Source organism: Hemiscyllium ocellatum, unplaced genomic scaffold (genome assembly GCF_020745735.1).
Source record: "Hemiscyllium ocellatum isolate sHemOce1 unplaced genomic scaffold, sHemOce1.pat.X.cur. scaffold_352_pat_ctg1, whole genome shotgun sequence".
NCBI classification, from domain to species: domain Eukaryota; kingdom Metazoa; phylum Chordata; class Chondrichthyes; order Orectolobiformes; family Hemiscylliidae; genus Hemiscyllium; species Hemiscyllium ocellatum.
This window is the reverse complement of record NW_026868451.1, coordinates 532,680-539,757: the sequence shown is the minus strand read 5'-3', so window position 1 is coordinate 539,757 and position 7,078 is coordinate 532,680.

The following is a 7,078-nucleotide window of genomic DNA, read 5'->3' as shown; positions in this document are numbered from 1 at the left end:
CAGCATTCGCAGCAATCTTTAGACAGCAGTGCCAAGTGACTGAGCTTCCCCATTGGTCCCTGACACAGATGGGAATCGAATTGGTTGAAAACTCATTTCAAATCAGATCAAGAAATGGACAAATAGTGTAAAGGCTCTGGGCCCTGCCAACATTGTGGCAATAATACTGATGGCTGTGCTCCAGAATTTGCTGCCCACCAAGACAAGTACTGCTCCAGCACTGGCATAATATTCTCCATCAGTGACCTTTTGTCAAAAGTTCTCAATAATGTTTTTGTGAAATTAAAAACATATTGATTTTTACCGGTATCTTCTACTCTTCACTATCGCTGAGTGAATTATCTGTTATGTCTCTTACCCAACCACGTTGTGGGAGCACCTTCACCATACAAACTGCAGAAGTACAAGAAGTCAAACATTACCCTCTCCACAGGCACCAGGGCTTTGGTCTTGATCACTGGTATCTGTGGAAGGAGAAATACACATGATGTTTCAGGGAGTGCAAAATAAATTATAGGGAATGAAAATGGTGCAGATTTGGGCTGTCAGAAATGGAAGGAAAATCCACTCCCTTATTGGAAAAAAGATTTCTTGTCTGTCAAAGATATTGTGGAAAAAAACCTGATAATGAGAAGCATATGGTCACGAGTTGGGCAGCAGGAGACAATTCATTTACAAAAGGGTCTGTTAACGTAATAGTAAAATACTAAACAGAGCAAAAATACACACGAGAGACTGAGGAAGCTAGATAATGAACAGGTAGACATCAAGAAGATCAGAGAAGAATCAGAATAGTGTTCACTTTTATGATCCCACAGTCAGAGATGACTAGCACCGAAACAGACTCTTTAGTCCAATCGTCTTTGCCAACCAGATATTCTAACATAATCTATTCCCATTTGGCAGCACTTGGCCGACATCCCTCTGAACCAATCAAATGCTTTTTAAATGTTACAATTTCAGTTGCCCTTTAAGCCCCTTTTGAATTTTCCTTTCTTACCCTAAACCTATACCTCTAGTTCTGGGCTCCACGAACCCAAGTTAAACACCTCGTCTATTTACACTATCCATGCCCCTCATTATTTTATAAACCTCTATAACATCACACCTCAGCCTACGACACTCCAGGGAAAATGGACCCTGCCTATTATGCCTCTTCCTGTGACTGAAATCCTCCAACTCGCAACATCCTTGAACATCTGTTCTCAAACCTTCCATGTTTCAGTTCCTCCTTCTGATAGGAGGGAGACCAGAATTGCAAACAATATTTCAAAAGTGGCCTAACTAATGTCCTGTCCAGCTCCGTTACTCAATGCACTGACCAATAAAGGAAAGCATACTAAACAACTTCTTCACTATTCTATCGACTTTCAAGGAGCTATGAACCTGCACTCCAAGGTCTCTTTGTTCAGCAAGACTCTCTAAGACCTTACAATTCAGTGTGTGAGTCTTGCTCTGATTTGCTTTTCTAAAATGCAGCACCTCACATTTATCTAAATTAAACCCTATCTGCCACTCCCCAGCCCATTGGCCCATCTGATCAATATCCCATTGTACTCCGAGATATCCTTCTTCACTGTCCACAATATCTCCAATTTTGGTGTCATCTGCAAACTTACTAACTGTACCGCCTCTCTTCACATCAAAATTTTTTTCATGAATGACGAGAAATATCCAGAATAAAAAGCATCCATTTCCCTGGGTGTGAATGTGCTCTGTGTAAATCCTGCCCTATGACTCTCTGTCAGGGAGAGCTGCACATACTCCCCTCTGAACTTTGCCCCCTACAAAGCTGGCGACCGCACGTGTCCAGTGAATCGTTGCCCCGAATAAAGATGGCGGGATCACTCGATGAGGCATTTTCCCGTTTGCTGCAAAAACGAGACTGTAAGTTTCAAATTTGTATTTTCCGATGTGCACCAAATGTATGTAAACCCTCTCAGCCCAGACCAACATCATTTCCCTCCCGCTTCCTGCTGTTTATTTCTTTCCTTATCGACAGTTCTTCAGCCACACATCCGGAACATGCGTGCCGACGGCATGGATGGTCATGTGCCATAGTCTAGTCCCTCCCCTCGTTTACTCTGATTGGTCGGAGGACCAGGTCTTCCAGCTCTGCCCCTGTCTTTGCATTGGTCTGCCGCTGACATCAATCACCCGGGGCCCATTGTTGGTTGGAGAATGTGCACTGCTTTGTGGCTTTTGCTGCTGTTCATAACTTACGAGAGGGACAATGTTAAAAAACACACAATCACTTGATGATAAAGCAGCAAAGCTAGTGCTTCCAAATAAACTTGTTGGACTCTAAAGTGGTGTTCATTGAATTTTAATTTTGTCAATCCTAATCCCACACTAGCACCTCCAAGTCACGAGTGAGGGAGGAATGCATAATATAAGAACAAAAGAACGAGGAAGAGGAGAAGGCCATCCTGCCCTTCGAGCCTGCTCTGCCATTCATCAAAATCATTTCATGGACGCAGAACTATTTACCCGCATTCTCACGATATCCCATCATTAATTATTTCTTTTTTTACAAAAGAAATCTACCTTAGCTTTTAAAATGTTAATTGAACTCGCATCAACTACTTCCCTGGGGAATGAATTCCACAGAAGTTAAGAAGTTCCTTCTCAAATCAGTCCTCAATTTGCTGCCCCTAATCTTAAGGTGAGGCCCTCTTTTCCTAGCTTCACCTGCCAGTGGAAACACCCTCTCTTTTTATTTTATCCATTCCATGCATAATTTTATACGTTTCCATTCTTCTAAATTACAAATAATATAATCCTGCAGGATATAGGTAAAACAGCGTTACTTCTGTTAGTATAATGGAGTACGAACTTTATTGTATAATTGTGGGATATAGGTAAATAATTACTAACTTTATTGTATAATTGTGGTTAGATTAGATTACTTATAGTGTGGAAACAGGTCCTTCGGCCTAACATTTCCACCACAAAGCGATATACCACCCAGACCCATACTCCTACATTTACCCCTTCACCTAACACTACGGGCAATTTAGCATGGCCAATTCACCTAATCTGCACATTTTTGGATTGTGGGAGGAAAACCGGAGCACCCGGAGGAAACCCACGCAGACACGGGGAGAACGTGCAAACTCCACACAGAGAGTCGCCTGAGGCGGGAATTGAACCTGGGTCTCTGGTGCTGTGAGGCAGCAATGCAATCAGGGAGATTGATAGGTCTGAAGACCTATGAGTTAAACAGGGAGTACGGAAAATTAAAACTGTATAAATTGTAAAGTAATCTGTGAATGTATGTGCCCACTGGTCACCCCTTCTTGCAAGCAGGTTCCAATAAGATTTGCTGCTTTAGATTTTAACTCGGACTGAAATTTATGATACTGTGAGTTTTATTTCTCACAATCCCAATCTACTCAATCTCTGTTAAGCCAAGCCCCTCAACTCTGGAATCAACCTAGTTAACCTCCTCTGCACGTCCTCTAGTGCCAGTAGGTCCTTTCTCGAGTAAGGAGATAAAAACTGCATGCAGTACTCCAGGTGTGGCCTCACCAGCACCCAATACAGCTGGAACATAACCTCTGCTTTTAAACACAATCCCTTCAGCAATGAAGGACAATATTCCATTTGCTTTCTGAACTGATTGTGGTACCTGGTGACCAACCTTCATGCAGAACGATACTCAGGTGCCTCTGCATAGCAAATGGCGCAACTTTTTAAAATTCAAGTAATAATCTCTTTTGTAATGTTACTCCAACCAAACAGTATGACTTTACATTTATGAACATGGTATTCCATTTGCCAGACCATTGCACACTCACTCAATGTATCTTTGTTCCTCTGCAACGTTTCACAGTCCTCCGCACACTTTGTTCTGCTGCTCATATTAGTCTCATATGCAAACCTTGACACCCTACATGTGGTCCCCAACTCCAAGTCATCTGTATCAATTGTAAATATTTGTAGTCCCAACACTGATCCCAGAAGCACACCTCTAGTCACTGATTGCCAGCCAGAATAGTACTCATTTATCCTCACACTTTGCTTCCTGTTAGTCAACCAATCTTCGATCCATGCTAATACTCTAACCCTAATGCCATGCACCATTGTATTATGCAACAGCACCTTGTTGAAGTCCTTTTGGAAATCTCGGTATTTCACATCCACTGGGTCCCCATTGTCCACCTTGCTCGTAATGTCTTCACAGAATTCTGAAGGATTTGTCAAGCATGACCTCCCCTACATGATCCCTTGCAGTGTCTGTCCAATGGGACAATTTCTACTGAGATTCCCTGCTATTTCTTCCTTGATAATAGACCCAAGCATCTTTCCCACTATAGAGAGTAAGCCAACTGGTGTATAATTCCCCACCTTTTGTCCACCTCCATTTTAAACCAGTGGCGTCACTTTTGCTGCTTTCCAATCTGCTGGGACTGCCACAGAATCCAGTGAAGTTTGGAAAATTACTGCCAGTGCATTTGCTATTTTTCCTGGCATCTCCTTTACTACCCTGGGATGGATTCCATCAGGGTCAGGAGACTTTTCTATCATTAGAACAATTAGCTTGAACAGTCCAACACTAGCTGTGTGGCTTTCTGTTGACCTTCAAAGTTTTCCCAGTTCCAGTTTCATGCTGTTTTTGGCCACTTTGTATCCTTTCTCTTTCAATTTGATCATTTTCCTTAGATACCCTTCGCAGAATGTCCCTTTTCTTACTGTCCTTCCTTTTCACTGGAATATACTTTTGCTGAGCACTTTGTAAAATGTCTTTGAAAATTTTCCACAGCTCATAAACTGTCCCACTATAAAATCCTTGTTTTCGGTCTACTTTCTCCAAGTTCTCCCTCATTCTATTGTAGTTCCCGTGTTCAAGCATAGGACCCAGGTATTAGATTTTATCTTCACACTCTCCACATGTATTCTAAATTCAACCATACAGTGATCACTTCTTTCAATAGGATCCCGAACTCTGAGGTCATTAATTATTCCTGTCTAAGTGCACGGGGCCAGATCTTGGATAGCTTGCCCCATTGTCAGTTCCATTTCATACTGTTCAAGAAAACTATCATGGATGCACTTAATAAACTCCTCAAGGCTACGCTGAACTGGTTTGACCAATCTACATGTAGATTAAAATCACCCATGATAATAGCTGTACCCTTTTCACAGGCATTAGTTATTTCTTTGTTTATTGCCCAACACAATGTGATGTTATTATTTCGTGGCCGACACACTACACCTATCAGTGACTTTCTTGTTAAAATTGTGAATGCATCATTCCTTTTCTCCACATGTACAGTAATAACAACAACTACTTGCATTTAATGGAATCTTTTACAATGGCAAATCTCCTAAGGTGCTTTCTGGATGATCAAAACATTGATAAAGGCGAATGATTTTAAAACACATCTTAATAGTAGGATAGAGAAGGTTAGGGAGGCGATTCTATAGACTCCTGCCCTTGACAGCTCCAATTGTGGATGATGCAGGTGGGGTGGTTAAGAAAGGGAATGTGCAAAGGGAAATGGAGGAGCGCAGGCAGTGTTTAAGGTCTTAAGGACAGAGGAGGTTCCAGACTGACTCTGTCTGTCACAGAGAGTATGGCTGCCTCATGGAGTTTGAGGCACTGCAATGGGTCCATGCATGTCATGCTAGTCAAAGATATGAGCAGTCTTTAGCGAATAGAATAAAGGAGAACCCGAAAGCTTTCTGTAGGTATGTGAGGAATAAGAGGATAGAGTAGGAATAGGACCAATCAAAGACAGAAGTGAGAAGTCGAGGGTGGACCCTGTGGAGATTGGAGAGGTGCTAAACGAAAATTTTCCAAGGTTTTCACTCAGGAAAAGGAGAATATTATAGTGGAGAAGAATGAGGGACGAGATATTAGACAAGAAAATATCGAGGTTAGTTATGAACAGGTGTTATCAATTCTAGAAGGAGTGAAAGGAGACAAGTCCCCTGGACTGGATGGGATTTACCCGAGGATTCTCTGGGACGCTAGGGAGAAGACAGCAGAGCCTTTGGCTTTGATATTTGAGTTGTCATTGTCTACAAGTTTGGTACCAGAGGACTGGAGGATTGCAAATGTTGTGCCCCTGATCAACAAAGGCAGTAGAGATAGCCCAGTTAATTATAAGCCAGTGAGCCTTCCTTATGTTGTAGGAAAGATTTTGGAAAGGATTATTAAGAGATAAGATTTATAAACATCTGGCAAACACCAATTTAATTTCAGATAGTCAACATGGTTTTCTCAAGGGCAGGTTGAGTCTCACAAACATCACTGAGTTTTTTGAGAAGGTCAGCAAGCATGTAGATGAGGGTAGGGCAGTTGACGTGGTATGCATGGACTTCAGTAAAGCCTTTGATAAGGTTCCACATGGTAGGCTGTTGGAGAAAATGCTGAGACATGGACTGGAGGGTGATTTGGCAGTTTGAATTAGAAGCTTGCTTTCTGAAAGAAGACGAGTGGTGGTTGATGGAAAATATTCAGCGTGGAATCCGGTTATTAGTGGTGTGCCACAAGGATCTGTTTTGGGAGCACTGCTGTTTGTCATTTTTATAAATGACTTAGAAACAGGCATAGGTGGATGGATTAGTAAATTTGCAGACAACACGAAAGTCCCTCTCTCTCTTGCCCCCCCCCTCACTCTCTCTCGCCCCCTCACTCTCTCTCACCCCCTCACTCTCTCTCTCGCAACTCACTCTCTCTCTCGCACTCCCTCCCTCCCTCTCTCGCCCCCCTCTCTCTGTCGCACGCCTCCCTCTCTCTCTCGCCCCCTTCCCTTTCTCTCTCTCGCCTACTCACTCACTCTCTCGCCCCCTCCCTCTCTCTCGCCCACTCCCTCTCTCTCTCTCGCCCCCCTCGCTCTCTCTCTCTCGCCCCCCCCTCTCTCTCTCAATCCCTCACTCTCTCTCACGACCCCTCCCTCTCTCTCTCGCCCCCTCCCTCTGTCTCACTCTCTCGCCCTCTCTCGCCCTGCTCCCATCTCTCTCTCGGCCCCCTCCCTCTCTCTCTCCTGCCCCCCTCCCTCTCTCTCTCTCGCCTTCCTCCCTCTCTCGTCCCCATCCCTCCCTCTCTCTCCTGCTCCCCTCCCTCCCT